The 12688-nt window shown below is 35.5% G+C and overlaps 1 pseudogene; it reads left to right on the top strand.

Moving 5' to 3' along the window:
• Nucleotides 1-9435: 9435 nt before the first annotated feature.
• LOC107874433 overlaps nucleotides 9436-12688 on the top strand; it is a 6698-nt pseudogene continuing 3445 nt past the window's right edge.

Genomic DNA, 12688 nt, shown 5'->3' with positions numbered 1-12688 from the left:
TGCACAAATAACCTATTTTAAGAGCAAGGTTTTAACAGTAACCCAATTTTTATAATTTATTTGTAGTAACCCAATTTTTATAATTTATTTGTACCTATATCTATAATCGATATTTATATCTATAATTTATATTTATATTTATATCTATAATCTAGATAGATATATATAATCGATATCGATAATAATAATTTATTTAAAGTGTGAAGTATCTTATAAATATCGTTTGAATTTTTTTAATCATCAATTAAAGTTTTTATTTTAAACAAAATCGTCTGTTCACTATTTTTTTTAATATTTAAGAGTTGAAAATTAATTAAAGATATTTATGATGAAATATTTTCTTATTAGAAAACATCAGAATTAATGACAACTAATACTTTTTAAATTAGTTTAAGAATTATAAATCAACTAAGTTTGATTTTAAGAAATTTAATATTGTATTTTCTTATATTCGTCAAATAAAATTCTAATGATATATAAACACTAATATATATTACAAAACTTATAATACCCAAAAAGGAAAAATCGTGTAAACCCCAAAAGGTAAAAACGTACCTTTTTTATCGTCATCCTTCTGCCTTTCTTTATTCTTTTTAGTTAATGAATTTAAAGATTATATATGAATTATGTATAATCAACAATTTACATTTATTGTTCTCTTTTAACAATTTCTTGTGTTTCTTTTAGTTGTAATTTCTTTATAGAAAAATTGGTAAAGCAAGTGTGTTATTGCCGAATGAAGTAGCCAAAAAAATTAAAGATTTATCTCGCCGAAAAAAAAATAAAGGTTTATATTACATGTGTGGTAATTCTCTTTTGATTGCTGTAAGTTTTACTCCTTTCAAAGGTATTTGATAGTTTTTACACAAATTCAAAGGCAACACTATATAGCACTATTATAATAGTTACTGCATGCTTTTTTTTCTCTCTCTGAAAGATTATTTGATTATAACTTTTTATGCGTCTTTGTTGTGTATAACGGGCTTTAAATTTCTTTCTATTTTTAGTGACTAAGTTTTGTTTCTAATGACAGCTAAATGGAGTTTTAAGTTAGACAATCGTATTATAAGGATATATCAAAAGTTTGGACTTACTAGATGATGCAGTTCGTGTGAATATCGTTATAGTACTTTTTTTTAGACTTAAGAAAGATGAACGAGAGTGTACTAAAAAGAAGAGGAGGTGAAACTAAAAAGAAGAGGAGGTGAACAAAAGATAAAATTGTGTAGCTCTTATCAATTTCACTATGCACTATTAATTTAATGTCTAATCTATAGAATTATGTTATGTAATATGTATCAGAAATTTAAAAAAAAAAAAATTATCTATGGATTATTCATCTTTTTAGTTGTGTGACATTTCATACACCATTTTTTATGTAATAAGAATATAATTAATGATTTTGTAAAGATTTGATTTTAAAAATAAGGGAAGACTTTAAATATAGAAACAAAAACGAAAAAGAACAGACAGCAAGAAAGGGAAAGACGTGTTGCATGACAAAAGCAAAAGTGATGATGTAAAATACATAGGTGCTTATGCTAAAAAAATATGTTTATGTTTACAATATTATATTAAAGTGTGAAGAATCTTTAAAAAATGATTTAAACTTTTATACTTAATTAAAAATTTTCGCAATAAATAATCAAATGTTACACGTGCGACTAAACTAGCTGCACAAATAACCTATTTTAAAAGCAACGTTTTAAGACGAATCCAATTTTTTTTCTGAAAAAAAATCCATCGTTTCTATTTCTATCATATTAAGGCTCGTTTGGCCATAAGAATTTTTTGCCTCTTTTAAAAAAAAATCACTTTCTTCCAAAAATGGTGTCTGGCTATGAGAACTTCAAAAATAACTTGATGGAGTTGTATTTAAAAAAATAAAAGTAAGTAAAACTTGTATAGGATATGTGGGAGGTGATGGGACCAATCAGCTGCACCGATTGCTCGGGAAGGGTGGGGGACTGCAAATTGATAGTTTATCTAGAATGGATGCTTCTAAAGGGCAATAGCAATGTGCGAAGTGTGCGAAGATAGACTCAAGCTAAGATTCTACTAGTGAGCATTAATGAAATGGCAACATATTGCCATGAATGGCAGATTGTGTGCATTTCCCGAAGCACTAAAGTAACATTACAATAGCTGGGAAGTGGCTTAGAAGTGTTTATTAGTGCTATTTTAAGAGTTTTTTTTGATTGAAAAATAAGTTATTCTAAATTAATTATTCAGGAATTAGGTGTTTCAAAATCGTTATCCCACTAAAAATAATAGTACAATCCTGAAATTAATTATCGCACTTTCCTCATACCAAATGAGCTAAAATTATGTGCTAGAAATTACAAATTTTATCTAAACTTTGACATATTGCTTGTATTTTTTCAATAATCATCAAATAATTGTATTTTTCTATAATAATAATCCAAAAATAACTACATTATAAATATGAACATCTATGAACTTATCTAATTTCAGACATATGGTCTAAAGTTGAGGACCGACAAATCAAACTTCAAATCAATATGCTTAAAGTTGGCATTCCGAACCTTGAAAGCTTCCAATTCAGAGGTCTGAAGTTGAGAATTATCAAACCTCTACTTCAAACCTAAATGTCTGCAATTGATATATATTAGTATGATTCCAACTTTTTTTTTTTTATTCATCATCAATATGGAACATCTAATTAATCTCTAAGTTTAACATCTCATGAGCGAGTTTGCTTAAACCTAGGCAATGAGGAAGTCAAATGTATTTTTTTGGCTCTAAGGCTAGGAAAGAAATATGATAGCATGAAAGATGTAACAAAGAGGACAAAGGCTAGGAAAGAAATATGATAGCATGAAAGATGTAACAAAGAGGACAAAAAGGTCTTTTGAACAAGATAATTGTTATTTTCGCACAACATTTTAGAGAACGGTTAAACATTAAATAGCAAGTTACAAACTGGCCACCCCTTGAAATATTTGCTCAACAATTTCACAAAAGCGCAATATTGCTACATCAAGTAATCAATGAAGTGGATGAAAATCACGAAAGAAAATAATTCAAGTCCCATCATAGATAAAAAGAGTTGAACAATTTCTTCTCATACACCGTAACTTTAAAGTAATCCATACGTGCACAAGCTAATTCAAATACACAAACTCTACCTGAGATCTTTCTCACATAGTCCTCTCAAATTCAATGAAAACAACTTGGTGAAATACCCAGTAAATATGGTCAATAGAAAATAATTTCCTTTACTATAACATCTCTCTTTTGTTATCAGTGGTGTCTAATTATCTTACACGCACCTCGACTATATGTGCTATATCTTATTTCCCATCAGTACATATACCGAATTTCCAAGTCTCAACTGCAGAACAAATCTAGCAGTCTTCTAATCACAACATACAGTGTCATCTCACAAAGTGGGGTATGGGGAGGGCAGAATACATGCAAACCGTACCCCTCAAAGGTAGAGAGGTTTGCTTCCGATAGACCCTCAGCTCAAGAATCTTATAATACTTTCTAATTACCAAGAACCAGTAGCAAGTCATTAAACTTACAGATAAACTACCACCCAATTAAGGAAAAAGTTGCTGCAACAGAGAAAATCTTAAGTATCAACAATCTACATATCTGCACGGCAATTTACATACCGATTTACACGATTTTAATTCATAAATTGCATGAAGTTAAATAAAATAAAAAAGACAGATGAAAAAAGAAGAGAGCATGTGGCCTTGAGGCCACCTCGAAACTAAGTTAGGTCCTCGAATTTTCAGCTCAGAAGAGAAGGCTTTTTTAACCAACCACTAGCTCCTCTCCGTTCTAACACATACTCATACGATGTACATCCCAGAAGTCGTCTGTCTGCATCTCCAACTGATCTTTGCCACCCATAAGAATTTCTGCATACAAGATAAACTTCTTAAAGGCTTAATAGAAGAAGAACAAACATTAGTATAAGATGCATCATGCATAACAATGCAAAAGCTGACGTTTTAGCATTTCAGATAACCCATCTCAAAATACAACCAGATCATCCAGATTAAGCAATTATCTTTGATGTTTTGAGCTCCACTATTAAGCCCATAAGAAACAAGCAAACATGCTGGAAGCAAATACACGAGCATAGGATTTTGCAGAGTAAGATCATCTGCATCCTTATTTATCAAATAAAACATGGTCCGCATCCTTAATTGTGCAAAAAAAAAAAAAGGATTGATCTACATCCTTGCAAAAAGAAAAAAAAACATTAAAATAAAAGAGAAAAAATATTCAAATAAAAGCTTACAATTGCAGGCAGTTCAATAGAACAATTATAAACTTTAAGACCAACAATGCTATATGGGAGTGAATGTTGGGTCATTATAGTACAACACATCCCAAGGATGGGACACAGATGTGGATGCTAAAATGAATGTGCAATCATACAAGATTAGAAATGATCAGATTTGGGATACGGATTGAGTAGCACACATCGAGGATTGGTAAGTAAAGGTGTTAAAAGAAAAGGAGATAGACCTAAAATCACATAGATGGAAGTTGTCTCAAAGGACTTACAATCTCTTCGGATATATGCAGATTTAGCTAAAGATCGAACATAATGGAAGAAAAAGATCTACATAGATGATACCTATTAGATAAGAATGTGTCTTAGAACATGTTAGCACTTTTCTTATAGGTCCTATACTTTGTAAGCGTGATTTATCCTTTCAAAGACTAATATCTTTGGAAAACCTAGAGAACTTTAAATACTTCTTACTTATACTTGCATAACATTGGCACGAGATGAGTTTAAATAGAGTAATATGGTCACTGAGAATTCACATGCCGACCCCAAGCAACTCTATATGGTCACTGAGAATTCACATGCCGACCCCAACTTGCTTGGGACTAAGGCGTAAGTATTGGTGCTATATAGAATTTCTAGCACTTTTTATTTGCTGCAAAACATTGACATGAGATGAGTTTAAATGGTGTAATATGGTCATTGAGAATTCATATAGCCGACCCCAACTTGTAAGGGACTAAGGCACAAGTATTGTTATTGCATAGAAGTTCTAACACTTTTGATTTGTACTTGCAGAACATTGACATAAGGTGAGTTTAAATGGAGTAATATGGTCATTGAGAATTGATATAGCTGACCCCAACTTGTTTGGGACCAAGCAGTATGTATTGTTGTTGCATAGAAATTCTAACACTTTTCATTTGTACTAATATAATTTTGACATGAGCTACATTTAAATGGAGTAATATGGTCATTGAGAATTTATATAGATTAAATGACCCCAACTTGTTTAGGAGTAAGGCATAAGTATTATTGTTGTATAGAAGTTCTAACACTTCTTATTTGTACTTGCATACCATTGACATGAGATGAAATTATATGGATTAATATAGTCATTGATAATTTATATAGATGACCCCAACTCTCAGTTGCTCGGACTCAAGTGCGGGTGTCTGAAGCGCGTGAAGATCTAGAGTTCGGGTCCTTCACGATCTAAATTTTAGGATTTGGGGATATGGATATGGGTAGGGGGATTTGGCTATAATAACTCAAATATTTAAAAAGAATTAAAAAAACCTAAATTATGAGATATTATGTGGAGAACTTGAGGAGAAAATATTGATCAAGAGGAGAATCTTTATAGGTGATAAAAGGAAAAGGAGTAAAATAGAAATTTATATATATAAGGTATTTCATTTTCTTCAATTTCACCTTACATTTTATTTTGATTACAAAAATCATTGAATCTGTCCGGAATTTCTCCGTCCATTTTGGCCAAAGTACCCAAAATCGGTTGACCAAATCGGGTACAGATCCCATACCCACACCCATGTCACGTCGACATGGGTGCAGCACCTAAAGTGAAGAGCCTGGGTAATTTAGCCTCAACTTGCTTGGACTAAGGCGTAAGTGGTGTTATATGAAACTAGGTACACATCGCTTTACTGCATGACCTCACGAGTGAAAATGAGGTTTCGTTTCTGGAGAGAAGAAGGTAGCCATAGTCTCAATCAAGATGCATCCATGGCAGACTCATAAACATGCCATTTTCAATGTATTGCAAACTTCTTTTCATATAATGCATATACTTAAGTTTATTCATGTCGAATTAGAGCTTGTCCCATGGAAACAAGTGTACCCAAACGAATGCAATCATTTGTTCCTCAAAAGGGCATATAATGTATTGTTTCTAACAAATCCACTAATGAAGATGAAACTGGAAAAGGACATGGAAATTCATTTTCACTAATAGAGAGGCTCTAACATTCCAGTCGATCGGAGAAAGAGAGAGAGCAACAAATAAATGGGAAAAGTAGGAGAAACAGAAGTTTTGCTTATTTTGTTCAATTTTCGGGAAAGAATAAAAGGATAAGGGAATGAAAGGTTTAAAACATATTTAATAATGGCTAATGACCAAATAACATATTAGGAACAGAATACAAAATAACGTATCTTTCTTCAAGGAATCTAAACACAATATAATGTGTATTTAGTTTTAAAACAAACACCAAGACAATTATCTACCTTTTACTTCTCCTTTTGCTTGCTTTTGAAAAGTCTCATTCTTATACTTCAATTTTCTTTAAGTTATTACAATCCCCAAAACCAATTTGTGGGATCATACTGGGTATGCTGTTGTTGTTTTTTTAAGTTACAATCACTGCCAGATGCTACTGCAGAAAAAGGCATAAGTACCCCCTGAACTAAGGTCGAATTTTCTTGTTACTTATCTTTGCGGTGTAATACCCCTGAACTTTTTTTAAAAAAATAAATGCCTCCCTAAAAGATCATGATCAGTTCTATGTCCAGCAGTGAAAACCACGTGATTACCAAGCGTTTATTTCATTTGCTATTTTTCTTATTCTTTGAAGGGTAGCCCTGGAGTAACTGATAAAGTTGTTGCCATATAACCAGGACGGGTTCAAGCCTTGAAAACAGCCTTTGGCAAAAATGCAAGGTAATACTGCCTGCAATAGACCCTTGTGGTCGGGCACTTCTCCAGACCTTGCATAATGCGGGAGCTTTAGTGCACCGGACTGGCCTTTTTTTTATTTTTCTTATACTTTACTTTTCTCTTTGTTTTCTTCTTCTTTTGGTTTCTTCCAGCTGCTTGCTGACAATGAACAAGTTCTAAACAGCCCCTTTCTTCTTTTATGTTTTTTTTCTCTACTTTTTCTTATGTTTTCCTCTACTTTCCATACTTTATTCCTCTTTCTTTCTTTGTCATCTTTTTTCTTTCTTCTTTAGGGGTGGTTCTACATCATCGGCACCACCATTGATGCAGAGGCATCGACTGACGGCGGTGAACCAACCTCTGTGTAAATCGACCGGGAGAAGGCATTTCAGAGGCTTGTGATGGTTTTCCAGGGTAGATTGTGAAGAAGGTAATGGAAGGAAGGGGTGAAAATAGGTTTTATGAAGGTTCTGATGGTTTTTGGATGGTTTTTCCTGGCTGGTGAAAGTTTTGTCAGAGAAAATTAATTGTATTTCTAGAAAAGGAAAAAATAATAACATTTGACTCTGATTCACAAAGAAAGGAAGAGAAATAATTCAAAAGACACAGATACAAGCTACTATTTTAACGTTAATTAATTATCTTACTAATTGACTGTACAATGTCCAATTAAAAAATCATGTGTGCCCATATTAATTAGATCTTAACTTACTTTTGCCTCTCACGTGCCTCTAAGAGAGTGAGCATACACCATGTGTCACCTCAGCACCTAAGGGTGTTATTAACACATTTGTTACGCAAGGAGGAAGTTTCTTTGGCAAGGAACCAATGAAAGGAGGGATCATAATCTAGTCAAATGGGAAGCAGTGATAACTGGGAAAAGACAAGGGGGGTGGGAATCAACAACAACAACAAACCCAATGTATTCCCACATAGTGAGGTCTGGGGAGGGTAAGATGTACGCAGTCCATACCACTACCTCCGGAGAAGTAGCAAGGTTGTTTCCGATAGACCCCCGGCTCAAGAGGGGGTGGGAATCAAGAACTTGAAATTCCAAAGCAAGGCCCTTAGAATGAAGTGGTTCTGGAAGTATAGTAATGAGAACCCGACTCTATAGAGGAATGTCATTAATGCGAACTATGAAGAGGAAGACCACTGGATGACCAAGGAAATAACTACGCCCTATGGGGTTAGTTCATGGAGGTCTATCAGAACATTGTGGAGTGAATTCAAAACCAACATTAATATTAAAGCGGCAAATGGGGCTAAAAGTGATTTTTCGGAAAGATGAGTGGCATGAAGTAGGAAGATTGGAAATTTTGTTCCAGAAATTAATGCATTAGTATCTCATCAACAAGGTACCTCCCAAACTTAAAGACAAGCTCTACAGAGTGGTGGTTAGACTGGCTTTGTTGTATGGGGCGGAGTGTTGGACTGTTAAGAAGACCCATATCCAAAAGATGAAGGTGGCGGAGATGAGAATGCTTCGGTGGATGTGTGGGTGTACTAGAAAAGATAGGATTAGAAATGAGGTTATTCGAGATAAGGTGGAAGTGGCTTCAGTGGAAGCCAAGATGAGGGAAGCGAGGTTGAGATGGTTCGGCCATGTGATGCGGAGGAGCATGGATGCCCCATGCGGAGGTGTGAGGTTGGCTAGGGATAGTTTCAAGCAAGGTAGAGGTAGACCGAAGAAATATTGGAGGGAGGTGATTAGACATAACATGGAGCAGCTTCAGCTTACCGAGGACATGACCCTGGATAGGAAGTTGTGGAGGAGGCGAATTAGGGTAGAAGGTTAGCCTCAGTTAGGATGTTGTATGTTTTGGTGTATACTTGGAGTATCTTGTGGTATTATTGAATATGTTAATTTCAATTGTATCTTGTTCTATTACTATTCCTTATCTTATCTTAGATTGCTTTATTTTGAGCCGGAGGTCTATCGGAAACAACCTACTTGGTGGGAAGTGGGAATATACTGGGTATGATGTTGTTGATTATCTCATCAACAAAAGACTATTGTAGAGTTCTGGACACCTCATGGGTGGAGCTTCAACTTTAGAAGGCATTTAAATGATTGGGAAATCCAAAGAGTAGCAAATTGCATCAGTACCATCGAATAGGTTAATGGACTGGACATAGGTCAAGATACCTTATGGTGGAAAGGTAACAAGGCCAGCTCAAAGTAAGTAATGCTTACAGGTAGATGAATCAAACACCTTGGTGCATAAACAACTAGCCATGGAGAGGCATCTCGAAAAACAAAATCCCACAAAAAGTGGCTCGTTTTATCTGGTTGCTAGCCAATGAAGCAGTTCTCGCCCAAGACAATCTGATGAGAAGAGGGATACCACTTTGTCCGAGGTGTTTTTTTTTGGGGGGGGGGGGGGGGGATATCGAGGTAGTTAACCGTCTATTTTTTCATAGCACAGTCACTAGACAACTATGGAGGATTTTCCTAAATCTCAAAGGCATCCCATGGCCTATGCCTGGAAAGATTACTGAAGCAACCAGAGCTGGGAGGAAGCTGATGCACAGGCAAAAGACAGAGACAGATGGAGAATTATCCCTGCTTGTATGTGGTGGACAATTTGGAAGGAGAGGAATGCTAGGCGTTTTGATAGCATAGAGATTAGTATGCAAAATATTAAAGCTAAACTGCCTTTTGTTATTTTGTTTTTGGTGTAATAAGTATATTCAAATGACACTATCTCTCTAATTGATGTTCTAGATTCAATTTAGCTAAGAGTTAGCAGGATTTGGAAGTTAATGTTGTTGTAATTATGGTTTTTCGGTACAACTTATGTGCTGTTTGTGAGAGGATACCAGTTTCCAAAAAAAAAACATTCGTCTATAATTCAAGGGTGTGGGTGTACTTAAAGTTTTTTCCCATGCAAATGCTAATGACTTCTTAAAGTAAAAGAAAAATATAACATAAAGCGTATTCAGAAATTAAATCATGTTAAAAGTTGGATCCTATGGTAACAGTTGCTCATGTATAGACTCTCAAATCAGCAGGTCAAGAGGACGAGGTGGTAGTGAAGTTGGAGTCTCAGGTGGTGTGTAAGAGAGATAGTTTTAAGTACCTTGGGTCTATGATTCAGGGGAATAGAGAGATTGACGAGGATGTCTCTCACCGTATTGGGGCAGGTTGGTTGAAATGGCGGCTCACCTCGGGAATCCTTTGCGATAAAAAGGTGCCTCTCAAGCTTAAAGGCAAATTCTACGGAGTTGCAATCCGGCCGGCTATGTTGTATGGCGTGGAGTGCTGACCGATTAAGAACTCTCACATATAGAAGTTGAAGGTGGCGGAAATGAGGATGTTGCGTTGGATGTGCGGTATCATGAGGGCTGACAGGGTTAGGAATGAGGCTATACGGGACAAGGTGGGAGTGGTGTCGGTGGAGGATAAAATTCGGGAAGGGAGGTTGAGATGGTTTGGGCATGTGATGAGAAGGGGCACGGATGCTCCAGTTCGTAGGTGTGAGAGGTTGGCCTTAGATGGTTTCAAGCGGGGTAGGGGTAAACCGAAGAAATACTGGATAGAAGTAATTAGACGTGACATAGAGCAATTACGGCTCACTGAGGACATGACCCTTGATAGGAAGGTTTGGAGGAAGAGTATTAGGGTAGAGGGCTAAGGGATGTGGTTAAGTCATAGGTTGGAGTTGAGAGAGCTTCGTGTAGCTTGGTTGGTAGGGTTAGGGTTAGGGGGAGGGGGGCCTTTTGTTGGTTCATGTACTTATTTGAGGTTGTTGTATCGTTGTTATTTTATCATGTTGTATGCTTGCGATATTTGAACACGGTCTCGGTCCTTTTCTTGAGCAGGGGGTCTATCGGAAACAGCCTCTCTACTTCTTCAGATGTAGTGGTATGGACTGCGTACATTCTACCCTCCCCAGACCCCACTATGTGGGAATATACTGGGTTTGTTGTTGTTGTTGTTGAGGTACCAAAGGATCTTCCATATGGTAGAGCATTTCAGAACAAACCACACAAAAGAGTTTTAATCATGTTCCCTTCCCCAAAACCAAAAAGGAAGTCGGAAATAAATACAATAACTAGATGAAGAGAGAAAATCAAATAAATAAACAAGTAAAAACCAGTAACCAGCAGCAAATAACAAGGAGGCTGTATCCACCAAAATCATATTTTGTGGCCATTGTTTAACTTTGCATCCTAAACGGGAAGACAAAAAATTGATTGTTCATATGGCATATCCTAAAAGAATCTCCGGCCTCAAAGAACATCTTGGTAATTTAACGGTTAAGATCATCATTTTTATCAGAATACACATCTACATTATATCAATGAAATGGTTGTGTCAAATATAATTGCAATTAACTTTATTTACCCCCACCAGTTTTCTTTGGAACACATTTTACTTGAGAAGAGGATAAAAGTGGCTGAACCACGTACCACCAAAGTCTTTTCTGAAGAATGATATGGAATCATGGGAGAGAAAAGGTGAGAATTTTCGGGGGACAAGTGAGAAGGGAAATCAAACGAGAAGTGAACCATCTAGTGACCTTTTATTGATCTTGATGGAGAGGTACTTCTGTGTCATATTAAGAGACCTACCTTGATTGGTAATGTTTGAATCAATTTTGTATTTAGGCTTGGTTATATGTTAAATAATATTTGAAAGACATGAAACAGATAAAATATTAAACAAAATTCAAAATAATATAAACTATTAAATGTTTTCTTTGACTTTTAAGATTGTATCTTTTCCGTTGAACGAAATTATTCAGCCCTTACGGGACAGACTAAATGAATAAAGTAAATTAAGCAGAATGGGAGTATGCAAGTAATGTACAACATGTACACCTTTAAAGTGATTATATTTTGACATTACTAAATAGTGTTATTGATGGCATCCCAACCTATCTAATGTCTCTGATCCCTATATGCCAGCTAGCGTGGAGAAGAACATGGATAAAATCATAAGGCAATTCCTATGGGAATTGGGAAGGTAAACCAAAAAGGAGGAAATTTCATTATGTAAATTGGAGCATTGAGACAAAATATAAGAAGGAAGGAGGTCTGGGAGTTGTATCTTAGAGCTCACAATCAGAGCATGTTATGTATATGGTGGAGGTTAAATGGTGGGGAAAAAGGTTCTCCGCGCAGTGGTAGAGGTGATTTTATGGAAGACTCCATATAGATTTTTTTTTTTTTTTTTGAGAAGGTAACAGAAGACTCCATATAGATTACCTGTTTGGAAACGGATCTGTAACCTCTGGGAGGAATTCAACAATTATGCTGTCTTGAGGGTGGGCAATAGGAAAAAGGTTCAACTTTGGGAGATAATTGAAATGGTTCTGGTTTGCTGAAAAATCAATTTCTCAATCTGTACAGATTGGTGTATAATCCTGAAGTCGTCTTAGCAGATATATTTACTGATTTAGGATGGAACTTCGGGGTCGTTTGGTAGGAGGGATAAGGATAACTAATCCCGGGATTAATTTCGAAGAGAAGCTTATCCCGTGTTTGGTTGGGACAAATGCATGGGATTAGTTATCCCGGGATTGTAGTCTTTTTCTTATCCCTCCTAGAGGGTGGGATAACTAATCCCGGGATAGCTAATCCCGGAATTAATAATCCCGGGATAACTTGTGTTCCAACCAAACGACCCCCTTCCAGTTCAGAAGGAATTTCTTCGACAAGAAAATGCGGGAAGTTGACTAATTCATTCAGAAGATGTAATGAGTAGTGTTATTGCCAGGAAAAAAAAA

Source organism: Capsicum annuum, chromosome 6 (genome assembly GCF_002878395.1).
Source record: "Capsicum annuum cultivar UCD-10X-F1 chromosome 6, UCD10Xv1.1, whole genome shotgun sequence".
Taxonomy (NCBI): Eukaryota; Viridiplantae; Streptophyta; class Magnoliopsida; order Solanales; family Solanaceae; genus Capsicum; species Capsicum annuum.
Note: the sequence above shows the minus strand (reverse complement) of the source record. Positions and strands in the feature narration are given on the sequence as shown.